This window comes from Leopardus geoffroyi, chromosome B1 (assembly GCF_018350155.1).
Source record: "Leopardus geoffroyi isolate Oge1 chromosome B1, O.geoffroyi_Oge1_pat1.0, whole genome shotgun sequence".
Classification (NCBI taxonomy): domain Eukaryota; kingdom Metazoa; phylum Chordata; class Mammalia; order Carnivora; family Felidae; genus Leopardus; species Leopardus geoffroyi.
This window is the reverse complement of record NC_059327.1, coordinates 94524550-94539237: the sequence shown is the minus strand read 5'-3', so window position 1 is coordinate 94539237 and position 14688 is coordinate 94524550.

Below are 14688 nucleotides of genomic sequence, written 5' to 3'. Positions count from 1 at the left end.
GGTCATGATCTCGTGGTTTGTGGGTTCGAACCCCATGTTGGGCTCTGTGCTGACAGCCCAGAGCCTGGAGCCTGCTTCAGATTCTGTGTCTCCCCCTCTTTCTGCCTCTCCCATGCTCATGCTCTGACTCTCTCTGTCTCTCAATAATAAATAAACCTTAAAAAAAAATTTTAATGGCTGATAACTATTATGCTCCATTTTTAGTTCTAGGAGGGGCCAGGTGAAGTAACTTTTCCTTTACTTTAGATTATATTGACATGCCCCAGAACACTGAACCCCTAGAGATTTCATGGAAAAAATTTTGGGGGGGGGGATTTTTTATGGGATTTATTTTCTACAAATTGGCTTACATACATCTTACCAAAGTGTCTGAAGTACTTGCTGCTCCCTGCTCACCAGATCCAGTTGCATGAAACCATTAAGGTAATAGACCAGTTTGACGTCTTGTAGAAGGGAAAAGTGATCAACTCTTTGCAGACTAAATTATGACATGAAGGCGGGGAGTTGAGATGGCCTTAGAGTAGGATTGTGAAGATGTATTATTGGTTATGGTGGCTGAAAACAAAACAAAACAAAAAACAATTTCGGAAAATCTTTCTTAATAGATATAGAAAAAAATAGTTTGGCCAGATCAAGAGGTGTATACTGGATTAAGCACATGCATACAGACACACATACACACACATATCTAGAATATCCAGAACACTGATCCAGAACAATAGCTGTTATCACATTGCTAAGTTTATGATAATCCATTGCCCTTCTCCAAATACTTCTGTCTTCTTCAAAGGCCAAATAAGCAAGTTGAATGGGCATATGAAGAAAGTAATACAGCTGCATTTGCCAAGCCCTAGACAGTGACACAGTTCTCTGTTATGTCTCTAGGGATGTAATATTGCTTTTGACTTACTGTTTTGATAGGTAGAGGCTTTTACTTGGCTTTTCTTACCATCATAGTCCATACTCCATAGCTCATGCAACCGATGCAGCAATTCTGCCATTTGCTAAATACGTTCTTTTCAACTCTGCACTCTAGAACTGGGAAAATAACCACATACCATCCATGGACAATGGTAATTACCCAGAAAATAAGGACAATGTATATATTTTTCTTCTTTTTGTTCTTCCATTCTTTAAGTAACTTTTGTCTTAACTATCAAAGGAAATAATTTTGTATCTTGATTATATTGAGAGTTATATCACCATTAATGAGTATGTTAAATACCCAAACCGAAACATATTGAATTTTACATAAGTTATTTATAGAACTACTGACATAAAAATTTTATCTCATTATTGACACAATGCTATAAATGGCATGCTAGGCTTAAAATGACATTTATTAGGCTTAAACTTCTTTCTATCATATGCCTTCACTTTATAAAATACTAGTTTTAACTAATATTTGAGCATTGCTCAGTATTCAACTATTTTTTATTTGAATTAAAGTTCAAAGAAGAGAATGAATATAGACTTTAATTTCTACTTTAAGTTACTATTGTTAGTTAATTTAAAGTCCTTTCCATCATCATTGCTAACTGCTGTAGTCTGACATCCATTCCCTAAATGAAATGTGACTTTGATGGATAAACTCAATTAAAGCTCAGGCATTAGATAAGTTAAACAGAGAATTGGACTGATCTTTACCAATCTACCTTTAAAAATACAATAAGTATTTGAAAATGAAGCAGTCATAAATTATACTGAAAATATTTTAGTAAAATTGGATTGAAATTCAAATCAATTACTCTATGTAAATTTCTATTGCTTAGAAAGTAATATTTGTTTTTCCCCTTAGTATTGCAACTTATAGATACTTTTAATAAACAAAATCAGAGAAATAGCTGTTGCTTTTTACTTTCCTAAAAATTTCTGCCTCTTCTATGATATTTAAGTTTGTTAAATACTAGTTTTAAGAATAATAGAATAATAGTATAGATTTCATCACTATCTGAGAAACACTGTAAGTAATTATATTTAATTCTCTTCAATACTTTTAAAAATGAATTGGTGAAGGGATACAGGAGTCCTGATGCATAGGGGCACTTGTACCCCAATGTTTATAGAGGCACTTTCAACAATAGCCAAATTATGGAAAGAGACTAAATGTCCATCAACTGATGAATGGATAAAGAAATTGTGGTTTATATACAAAATGGAATACTACGTGGCAATGAGAAAGAATGAAATATGGCCTTTTGTAGCAACGTGGATGGCACTGGAGAGTGTTGTGCTAAGTGAAGTAAGTCATACAGAGAAAGACAGATACCATATGTTTTCACTCTTATGTGGATCCTGAGAAACTTAACAGAAGACCATGGGGGAGGGGAAGGAAAAAAAAAGAGGTTAGAGAGGGAGGGAGCCAAAACATAAGAGACTCTTAAAAAACTGAGAACTGAGGGTTGATGGGGGGTGGGAAGGAGGGAAGGGTGAGTGATGGGTATTGAGGAGGGCACCTGTTGGGATGAGCACTGGGTGTTGTATGGAAACCAATTTGACAATAAACTTCATATTTAAAAAAATAAAAATAACAAAAAAATAAAAATGACTTGGTGAGTGTCTTGTCTATCAAAACTCAAATATTAACATTGATGTCCCACTCCTTTATTTATTTAATCATTAATCTAAAACTGATTAATCATTGAGTAAAAATTGTACCTTCTCTGCAATACATATAAAAAGTTGGGCTTGGTTGCATAAGTAAATAAAACACCCAAGGAGAGATATGTTGAGAAATAATTTGGTTTGATGTGATAAATCCTTTGTTAAGCACATAATATAGGTTATAAAAGGAATACAGAGACAAAGACATCTAATATAACCAGGGAAACTGGGAAAATCATTGAACCACATCATTTTCAATTTAGAAGACCTTTTAAATTTACAAGAATTTAGAAGAAACTTTAGAATTTAGAAGAACCTTTACATAAATCACATCCAATTCCATTATTTTGAAATAATGAAGAAAATCTGATTTTTCTTTTCCATCACCAGTATAACCAAAGAGACAATACTTGTAGTAATTGAGGATTTGTATTTGAAAATCTAAGAAATATGAATTCAAGTCCCAGAATTGTATCTTGAAATTACTAGACACATGAGTCTTGGATTCAGTATTCCCATCTCCCAATTGAAGCCAATAAAAACTAATACCTCATTGTGTTTTGTTGTGAGCATTACATGAGATAAGACATTAAACAGAGAACCCATCACATTATCCTGTAGGGTTGTTCTCAGAATTAAATGAATTAATAATTGTTAGGCACTTATTACTGTTTGGTTATGAGGGTCTATATAGATGCAAAGTATTCCTACTATTTTTCTACTTTTAGTGTTGAGATTATGTTTTGTTATATAATAGCCTATATTTCTGTTTCACTGCAGTTTCATGTAGAAAGCAAAGCATTTGTTGCCTTAGAGAAGAATATTAAGATAGAAAACATTTTAAAAATATTTTTCAATTTAGAATGTCAGGATTTTCAGAGCTTGAAGAGATAGCTAGGTCTAGGGTTGAATTGAGAAATATAGAAAACATGCATGGAAGATTTTTTAGTACAAGAAAATGAGAAAGTGTTTAAAAAAGAAAAATGCAACAGAAGTTTTCAAAACCCACAGTGATAGGTATATGTCAACAGGACACAGGAACCAACTGAAAGTGCTCCCAATGACCAAAGCTGAGACAATGGGGGCAACAAAATAAATGGCACAGTATTCTATCTATTATAACCCAAGCTGTTAAATAAATATCCATGAATTTAATATAAATAAATAAGTGGCTGAATAAGTAAATAAATGGGAGTGAACAGGTAAATCTGTGCAGAATAATATTTATATAGATATTCTAACAAAAGATGGTTAGCATAAATCCTCACTCCTTACATGAGGACCACGCAGAGTGACTTCCTTTTAAAGATTACTGTATGAAAACAAAGAAAAAAGAGTAACTTTACAGAGAAGGAATCTAATAAATCCTACTTATCCAGGCATTCAAGATTAACATCCACAGTGATAACTTGTTGATAGTATGTACTGTTGATATGGTACATTAGCTCTATGGGTCTCTCCTATAATGATAAACAAATAGACAAATAAACAATAGAAAAAATCAGACATATTCCACTTGAAGGACTTTCTACAAAACGACTTAACAGTGTTCTTAAAACTGAAAAGGTCATCAAAAGTAAGGAAAATCTAAAACGGTCACAACTAAGAGGAAATAAGGTGACTAGATTAAATGTATTGTCCTGGATGAGATCTTGGAACAGAAAAATATATTTGGTAAAAACTAAAGAAATCTGAAAATTTTATGGTATTTAGTTCATAAAAATGTATCAGTGTCACCTGATTAGTTGTGATAAATTTTAACAACATGGGAAAGCAATTGGGGAGTATATCGGAATTCTCTATAGGCTGTTCACAATTTTTCTAAAACTATTCTTAAACTTAAACGTTTATTTAAAGAGTCTGATTTTTTACTTTTAAACCTAGGCCTAGAGATGACTTAGGGCATAAACTAATTAATTTGGAAGATCTTTGTATGGTTAAACGTCAGGTTTCCTAGTATTAAGAGTAGATCCATTTCTCCAAACTGGGTGAGAAGAGAAATCATAGAAGAGAGAGTAGACCTTTAAAATTCTGGGCCACTGGGGTGCCTGGGTGGCTCAGTCGGTTAAGCGGCCGACTTCAGCTCAGGTCATGATCCCGCGGTCCGTGAGTTTGAGCTCCGCGTCGGGCTTTGTGCTGACAGCTCAGAGCCTGGAGCCTGTTTCAGATTCTGTGTCTCCCTCTCTCTGACCCCCCCCCCCCCCCCGTTCATGCTCTATCTCTCCCTGTCTCAAAAATAAATAAAACGTTAAAAAAAATTTTTTTTAAATAAAATTCTGGGCCACTTAGCTACACCAGGGTATTTGAAAAATCCACATCTGGGTCTACTCTATGCATACAATTTTGCAGCTAAATTGTACGGGAAGAAAAAACATACAACAATAATGTATGTAACATACATTACATTTACATAAAATAAATTTTATGTTAAATCTATGACCAACAGCCTTGACTCCTTAATTCTGCATACAAATATTATATTTTCAAAGATTCAACTTTTCCTCTCCCTCTCCCAATGATTTTAATCTCACCTTCTTCTTCTCTCTCCTCAAATCTCTAACACATCTACCCCTGCTGTTATTCTTCACTGATGACCTTGTTCCTTATTTTACTACAAAATCCAAAGTAATTAGAAGAAAACTTCCACAAATTCCACAGAAAAATCTACTCACCTAACTGCATACGCTTTTGAGTAGTCTGCCTTTTATCCTCTTGCTATGAATGAAATTTCTACCCTTCCATTTTTGTCTTATGTTCCTTTTTCTTTGACTTTTATAGACATATGGCTCAAGTCAAACCAAAGTCTTTCCCGTCTTTCCTCTTTTCCTGCCTCGTTGATATTTGTTTGTTTACTATTACAATTTCTTCATAAATATACCAACATGCTTTTATCTTGGGGAAATGATAGTCTCTCAATCCTGCTTCCCTTCTTAGGTATTGCACCAGTTTTTCTCCGTGCCTTTACAGAAAAATCTTTTGAAAGTGTTGCTATACTGCCTGTCTCCATTCTCCTTCCTCCATTTTCACATGAACCTATATAAGGCAGGCTGTCATATCTCCAATTCCAGGAAATCTACTTTTGTCAAGGTCACCAATGGTTATATCTCCCTGTTCATTTTGCTTGACTGAGCAACCACACTAAACAGTTGAAATGCTGTCTTCACTCCTAGGATACCAGTTTCTCTAGCAGCTTCCTCTTAGTCCACTGTTCTGTTTCATCCTCATATCCCAGAAATGTCAACTTTATATTGTCTCAGTGTCTAGCCAGTGTATCTCTGTGATTTCATTTTACAATAAATCCTTTCATGATGTCTTTGATTCTCATGGCTTTACACCCCATAAGTTCTTTATGTGCTAATAACTCCCAAATGTGTATCTGTCTCCAGACCTCATCTCTGGCTTCTACTGGTCTCATATACCCAACGGCTGACTCAGAATCTTCACTGGGATGATTAATAGAGATCTTAAACTTAATATGTCCCAAACTGAGCTCTCATTTTCTGAAAAAACTCACTCTTGCAAGTTTTACCAATTTCTGTTATTGGCCATTTTTTCCTTCTAGCTATTTAGGTTTCGGTTCTGAGAATCTTACTTCACTCTATTCTTTCTCTTACACACTACATCAAATTTTCTCTGCCTTATATTTGAAAAATACCCAGGCTCAGAAAAATTCCTACTATCTTTACTTCTACTACCCTGGTAGAAGCCACAATTCTCTTTTACCTAAATTTTTGCAGTATCTTCCTATTTGTTTCCTTACCCTTTTTTTGTCTATACACAATTCCTCATTATGTACTGATATAAACTTATGATACTACTTTACCTCAAATCCTTCAATGGCTTCAAATCTGGTCTCATTGCAGTAATTTCTCTTTAAATATTTACATGGTCTTGTTCACATGCCAACCCAGATATTTCCTTTTCTCTGGTGTCAACTACTCCCTAAGAACTTCTACACAGACCCTCTTTAAATTGCCAACCCTCCATCAATATAACCTATCTCCTTGCCACTTTTTCCCCTTTTGTACACATAGCCATTTATTATTCTCCATAATGTACTAACTTATAACCATCTTTCTCTCCTGTTATCACCCTCCTCCCCAAACTGGAATGTGAAATTAGGAGGTTAGAGATTTACTTTGATTTGCTTTAGTTCCTTTTTAATACCCAGCTTTACGAACAGCACCTGGTTAAAGTAGTCACATGAAAAATATTTATTGAGTGTTAAATGGCAGGTGTGTTTCTCCTCATTCTCTTGTGGAAGATCCATCTGAGGTTAGGCTTGTGCTCACACTCATTTCACTGCTTGTTTGTTTACATAAGCGGAATCCTCGGTATTCATTTTTCCTTGTCCAGGAGACAAGAAAGAGAAAACTCTTCTTTGGTTTTGGAGTGCTTTTTAACAGAACTGAGTCTAAGCAGAAATGCTTACAGTGTAGATTTTCTCAAACTTTGATTGGTCGTATCATCTTGGAACTTGACAGAGTCACAAACTGTAGGCTGTTTGAAATTACAATTCAAGAAATCTGGTTGAAAAGTTTCTATTTGTTTAGTATTGCCTCTGTGGAATTTGAGATATTATAAGATATAAAACTGATGAAATTCTTCTAGATTTGTGAAGGCAACTGCCTTTTAAGGAAAATATAATAAAAGAAGTGCTAAAGTCTTTTGCACAAGGGAGGATTGTTAGAATATGTTTCAAATCACTCAGTTTCTAAACTGAGTAATTTATTTTATGTCTGTTTGAAAGCAAAAAAATAAACTAATGATGCTTTTAAATCCGAAATCATAGCTTATATCATTTCTAATACTTTTTCACACGGACTACTTACCACACAGCTATGTACCACCTAAAGAAGGATGTTTCTCCTTCTTTGAAAATCTGCTTATTCTTTATTTAAGAACATGTATTGATTTTCTACCATATATTAGGTACTATGTTGAGTGATATTTATTTTATGCATTCTAACTTGTAGTGGTTTTTATCCAGAAACATATCAAATGTACTAAACAAACAAAAACAGAAATTGCTGTCTAAACTTTTCTACTTTTTAATTTATTAGATTTTCTTTATTGGACTAATAGTAAGTAAATGATCAGTACTATATGTCAGACATTATTTTAAGCAACAAGGGTTAATCAATAAACAAAAGAGATAAAAATTTTCTGGGGAAATAGATTTCATCCTAGTAGAAAATATAGACATTAAACAATAAACACAATAAACAGACAAATTACAATGATCTCAGAAGAGGATAATGTTTTAGAAAAAAAGAAAAAGTCAAAACTCCTGCTTCTGCTACTGGCAAGTTAGACAATGATGAAGGACCCCTTCCACCAAGAACAACTAGAATATTTGGACAACATGTTTGTTTAAAGATAGGTTTGAAGACATGTGAAAAACAAATAGAGTAATGACAAATTATGAAGCTAAAATGCAAGAGGAGAATCTAGAATAAGAACTCAATACTTAGTTCAAATTTTTTCTAAGAGTGTCTAGAGGATATAGCCAAGAAGGTGAAAACTTGAACAAATCTTTTCTTAGTTTTGCAAGGCGGGTAAACACAAATTGGAATTCAAGGCCTTTTAACAAGAGGAAGCTCTCTTAAAGATCCAAAACTTAAAGGTAGCATCACCCTTAATGGTAAGAAACTCAGATCAGGTCCAGGCAAGCATGTTCCTGCTCACCACTCATTTTCAACATTAGAGGATCCAAATTAATCTAAATGTAATTACTTTCCAAAGGCCACACTTCCAAATACCATTACACTGACAGGGCTTTGACATATAAATTTTGAGGCAAAATGTGCCAGGAACAATTCTAAATTTGGGGGAATCACTTGTGAAAAAAATAAATATTCTGCTCTAATGAAAAGTTCTACAGGTGATACAAAATTAACCATTTAATATATAATATATGAGACACTGGTGAACACTATAAAAACAAAGCAGTGTATAAGCATACAAGGTGGGTCAGTGTCTTATTATTTTAGCAGGAAGGTAAGTGAAGAATTCCATTTGCATGGATAATTCAAACAAACAATAAAATGAGGAAGTAGCTGTCTATGGATGAATATTCTAAAACAGGGAACAACTATGGAAACTCCTTTGCTATGTTTGGGGGAAAGCAGGTAAGCCATTGTGGCTGGGACAGCATAATCAATGAGGAGAGTGGCAGTGTCGAGTTGAAGAATAAAGCAGAGGCCAAATTATTCAGAATCTTGTAAACCATGGAATGGACTATGGATTTTACTTTGACTGAAATGGAAAGCCACTGAAGGATTTTATATGTAAGTGTGACTTCTGTTGTAGAAAGTTTGTTCTGGCAGCTTCCTTGAGAATAAATGGGAACAGTTGTGTGTGTGTGTGTGTGTGTGTGTGTGTGTGTGTGTGTGTGAATTTTTGCAGTATTCCAGAGACAAAATAATAATGTCTGAGGGTAGAATGGCAGCAGTGGAAGTGGCAAGAAATGGTAGTTAGGGATCTTTTGTTGTTATTGAAGTTGTTCATTGGCTGTTTTTTTTAAATATTTTTTAATGTTTAATTTATTTAATGTTTAATTTATTTTTGAGAGAAGAGAGAGAGTGTGTGTGATCAGGGGAGGGGGAGACAGAGAGGAAGACACAGAAGGCAGGCTCCAGACTCTGAACTGTCAGCACAGAGCCTGATGTAGGGCTCAAACCCATAAACCCTGAGCTCATGACCTGAGCCAAAAATCGGAGGCTTAACTGATTGAGCCACCCAGGCACCCCTAGCTGTTTTTTTTTTTTAATTAAAAAGTAGTATAAATACAGAAAACTGTAAAAGTCATACATGTGCCTTTCCGTGATTTTTTACAAAGTGACTGTATTGTGGAAGTAAGGTCCATATAAGAAACAAGATGTTGCCATCATCCCTTCACCCGTTTTGCTCTCCCTTTCAATAACTACTCCTCTGAAGGTGAATCGACATCTGACTTTTAACAATACAGAATAAATTGGTCTGTTTTTAACTTTGTATATGTGGAATGATATGTTTCTATCTTCTTTTTGCTCGACATTGTTTGTGAGAGTCATACCTGCTTTCCACTTGTAGTTGGAAGTGTTTTGTGCACTCCATTTTGCTGGCTTTATATTGTACTTTTGTGTGAATATGCTGCATTCAATTTATCAGTTTTACTGCTAGTGGGTATTTGGATTGCTTCCTATTTAGGGTTATTATGAAGAATTCCACTGTGATTATTGTTGTAAATGCTTTTGGGTGAATGCATGTACACATTTTTGCTGTTTATATCCTAAGAGTAAATGTCTGGATCTTAAGGTACGCATATTTTAACTTTAGTAAATATTTACAAACATTTTCCAAAATATTTGTACAAATTCATTCCTACCTGCAGTACTGGGGCATTCTAATTGCTCTGTATCCTCACCCATACTTGGTACTGTCTTTTTTGTTAACTCATTCATCTGGGTGGACAGTAGTAACCTAATGTGTTTTAATTTGTAAGTCCCTAATGACTAACACAGTTCTGTGCTTTTTCAATTTTATAAGCCATCTGTATTTCCTTTTTAGTGAATTGATAGTTCAAGTCTTTTGCTGATTTTTCCATTGGGTGGTTCTATTGGTTGTGTTTTTATGGCCTGTTCAAGCTCACTTCAAGATCAGGAATAAATACTGCATGATTTCTTCTACAAGTTTTACGACTTTATTTATTTATTTATTTAACATTTAGAACTACAATATATCTGAAACTCATTGCTGTCTATGGTATAATGAAGAGTCTTTGTTGTTGCTGTTGTTGTTGTTTTCCTGTATGGACACCCAGTTGATGAGGAACGATTCATTGAAAACTTAATTTTTGACCCATTGGACTGTATTGTCACTTTTGCCATAAAGCACAAAACCATGTAGTTTTTAGGACTGTTTCTGTATTGTGCCTGGCAGTTCCATTTGTGTATCTTTCCCAAAATACCATATCATGTTGATTATATAGCTTCAAAATAAGTTTATATCTTATTGTGTAAGTTCTGCCAATTTTTAAGAGTGTTTTGTCCATTTTGACGCTTTTTATGTCCAAATGCATTGAATAACCAGACTGTCAATTTAAGTTATTTTATACACACACACACACACACACACACACACACACACACACTCACACACACATGAAAGATTTGGGTTAAAATTTCATTCAGTTGGACATATATATATGTATATATGTGTGTGTGTGTGTGTGTGTGTGTGTGTATAAATATATATATATATATATATAATGGTTTAAGACATTATATATTGGAGATATAGATATATATATTCAACATTGGAGATATAGATATAGGTATTCAATATTGTGTCTTGAACAAGTCATAGCCTTAAGTATATACCTTAAATTTATCACAATAATCTGTAATTTTTAATGCACAAGTCTTGAACATTTTGTTAGATTAATTCCTAAGTATTGATAATGGTTTTATTTTATTGTTCCTAGCTTCCAGTTTAATAATAAAAGGAGGTTGATTGTTATCTCACTATTAAGCATAATGTTTATTGAGATCTGTTCTAATACTCTTTATGAGATTGTCAGATTAAGAAATTTCACATTGTCAAAAAACAGAAATTTCACATCTATTTCTGCTTTGGGAGAATTATTTTTTTAAATTTTTAATAGGTTATGAATTTTCTCAAAGACAATTATACATTTACCAATTTTATCATATTATTATTTCATTTTTTTCTGTTAGTGTTATGGATTATTGTTCAATTTTACTATGTTAAACCATCTTTGTATTCTTTAAATGAATTTATTCATCATATAACATCTTGTCTATATATTGCTACATTTTACCTGCTTATGTTATATTTTGTTTAAGATTTTTGTATCTAAGTTTATGAAAATAATTCTGCTGTAGCTTACCTTTAATGTAATGTCTTTGTCCAAGTTTTTTTTATGCTATGCTATACTGTTCTTATAAAGGATTTTAAATCAGGATCTGTTTTGCAGATGGAGATGATAATTTACTCATAGATTTAAATTAAGTTATGAGACAGTTAAGAGTCAATGATGAATCCAAGATTTTCAGTATTTTTAGATGATTCAGATAGACTGGGGTAGTTATTGTGCAATCCTCTTGTAAGTTTTTCTACTTCTTCAGTGAAATAAGGAGAAAGTTTATCAGCTAAATGTGTCCATGATGGTGTTATAAATCAAGGTGGAGAAGTATGGAATCACCACCTTGAAGATTGGTAAATTCATTGAGTGAAGAATTAGAGTAATTATAGTAATGAAAAGTGAAATCCAAATTGTGCGTGGGGAGGAAAGACTTCAATGTTAGAAAATATTCCCATGGCATAGCTAGCTTTATTTACAGCAAAGAAACAAAGTAAACACTAAAAATAGTTTTGGGATATTGGGCATTTTGTTGACTATGAGTTTATTTTTTTTTAATTTTTTTTAATTTCTTTTATTTATTTTTGAGACAGAACATGAACGGGGGAGGGTCAGAGAGAGAGGGAGACACAGAATCCGAAGCAGGCTCCAGGCTCTGAGCTGTCAGCACAAAGCCCAACGCGGGGCTCGAACTCACGGACCGCGAGATCGTGACCTGAGCTGAAGTCGGACACTTAACCGACTGAGCCACCCAGGCGCCCCAACTATGAGTTTAAATAAGCATGATGGAAAAATCTGATTTTGGTTAGGAGGATATGGGATTAATCTAAGGAGTTTTCAAAATCCTATATCTGGATAGTAAGAGATTACTTGGGAGTCTTGGATTCTGTTTTGACAGAGATTCCCAGAGATGTGAATCATAATGTATTGTCCTTATGGCCTCTTTTGTAAGGATTTTGACCTCATGACCTAATCACCTCCTAAAGGCCCTACATCCAAATTCCAACACATTGGAGGTTAGGTTTCAACATTTCGATTTTTTGGATTCACAAAAATTCAATCTATAGCAGATGTTGATGTTAAGGAAATGGGAACACTTAGAAAGATAGAGAATTTCTGTGGGGTTCATCCTAATATTGCTGTAGGCGGTGTTATGAAGGCATGGAGTAAGTAGCCTAGATAGGACCTCTCAGAATGGTGAGTTATATTATTTTTATTTATTTCAGTTGTTACATAAATTAACTTCAGGAGAGGTTCTAGATCTCTCATTTTTAATCCATTAACCAACACATCCACTGATTTCTGTCAGTTACACTATTATTTTCATTTAACAAAGTTTTATTGTATTTTGTTTGTTTCTATAAAATACTTCTTAATGTTATGTTAATATTGATCACTATAAGTGCTGAAAATTTATTAACCATATTTAGGCTATGACAGTGTCAATGTTATTATGAACTCTGAAGTAAAGGAAATGTGATCGTATGCCACCAAATCTGTGCTACTTGGAAGTCTGTTTCAAGTATTTAGGGCAAATAAAGTCTCATTATTTATATTTTATAAATTGATTAGAATAAAGCAATTCTTCAGATTATTTCATAAGCAGACCAAGACTACTTTTAAGAATTCTCTTCTGTGTAATATCTAATCATCTTTCTTTGACAAAATATAACCTAGAACTTCATATCATTAATATAGTTTAATTTTCAATTCTATAACAATTTAAATGAATTATAACTTATTTTTAATATATTTCTCATAAAATTCTTTGACTTCTTGTTTTAATTATGATTTTAAAAAGATTATATCATATTTTAAAATTGCAAAATCTGTAATTGTATTTCTAGGATTTCCTCTGTAGAATCTCTTACTTTTGGTATACTGTATCTAATTTTATTATACTAAGAATACTCTAAGAAAATCAATCCTTATTTATTTTCTTACTTTTGTTGAATTGTTTCTTTCTCTCATTATTTATTTTGAAATCGTATTAGATTACAACTTTGAACAGCTATAGAGTTCCTAATTCAGAATCTTCTTTCCTCTGAAATCTGAGGCATAGCTTTATTGTCTTTTGTACCTTGCCAATCCAATATAATACCAATCTCATTTCATTTCTTGTTAAGTAACAACTTCCTCCTTTTTCCCCCTCCTCTCTCCCTCCCCCACCTCTGCCCCTTTCTCTTCCCCTTCCCTTTCTTCTTCTTCTTCTCCTCCTACCCTCTTCCCCCTCTTTCTGTATGAATTGATTTCTAAACTTTCACCAGGGTGGATCAAGGTGTTGGCAGGGCTTTTTTTGTTTATTATGGATACTCCTCTGTAGAAATCCTTTCACTCTGAAGATTCTGGCCTTTTTTTTTCCCCCAGGAACATGTTTTTTTCATTTTTTGGTTTTTTCCTTATCTTTCTTATTTTCTCCCTTTCCCTGTTACATCTCCCAGTGCCTATGGAATATGTTTTAGGTAATTGCGAGACTTGTTTCAGCTGTTTTCTCGATGTTCCAATATTTTGACTGTGTTGTCATAGCTTATTTTGATTCTCTCAACAACCTCCCTTTTCCTATCTCCCTGGAACTCAACCTAGACAATTGGCAACAGCTTTCTTGGCAGTTTTCTCCAGATGTCCTTTTATCTGTTTCCTTTATCTGTCAATATAATCCTACTTACTTTCAGTTTTCCAGAAAACCATTGATATATCTGGCCCACTAATCTGTTGCTCTTTTGTTACTGGCGTGGCCAAAGATTTTCTTTTTTCAAAGCTGAATAAGAAGATTGATCTGTAATTCATACGCTGTATTTTATTTGCATAATATATCTGTGTAATGATAGATTGTACCACACAGAACAGATAAAAATACCTTTAAAATATGCCTATGGAATCAAAACCAAAATTGTCAGTCGAATACATAAAAAATATTGAAATTAGAGCACCACGTATACTTTGGGTTATTTTCATAATAGTGTAATATACTGGGACATTAATTTAGCAATTCTTTTTTTAAAAAAAAATTTTTTTTCAACGTTTATTTATTTTTGGGACAGAGAGAGACAGAGCATGAACGGGGGAGGGGCAGAGAGAGAGGGAGACACAGAATTGGAAACAGGCTCCAGGCTCCGAGCCATCAGCCCAGAGCCCGACGCGGGGCTCGAACTCCTGGACCGTGAGATCGTGACCTGGCTGAAGTCGAACGCTCAACAGACTGCGCCACCCAGGCGCCC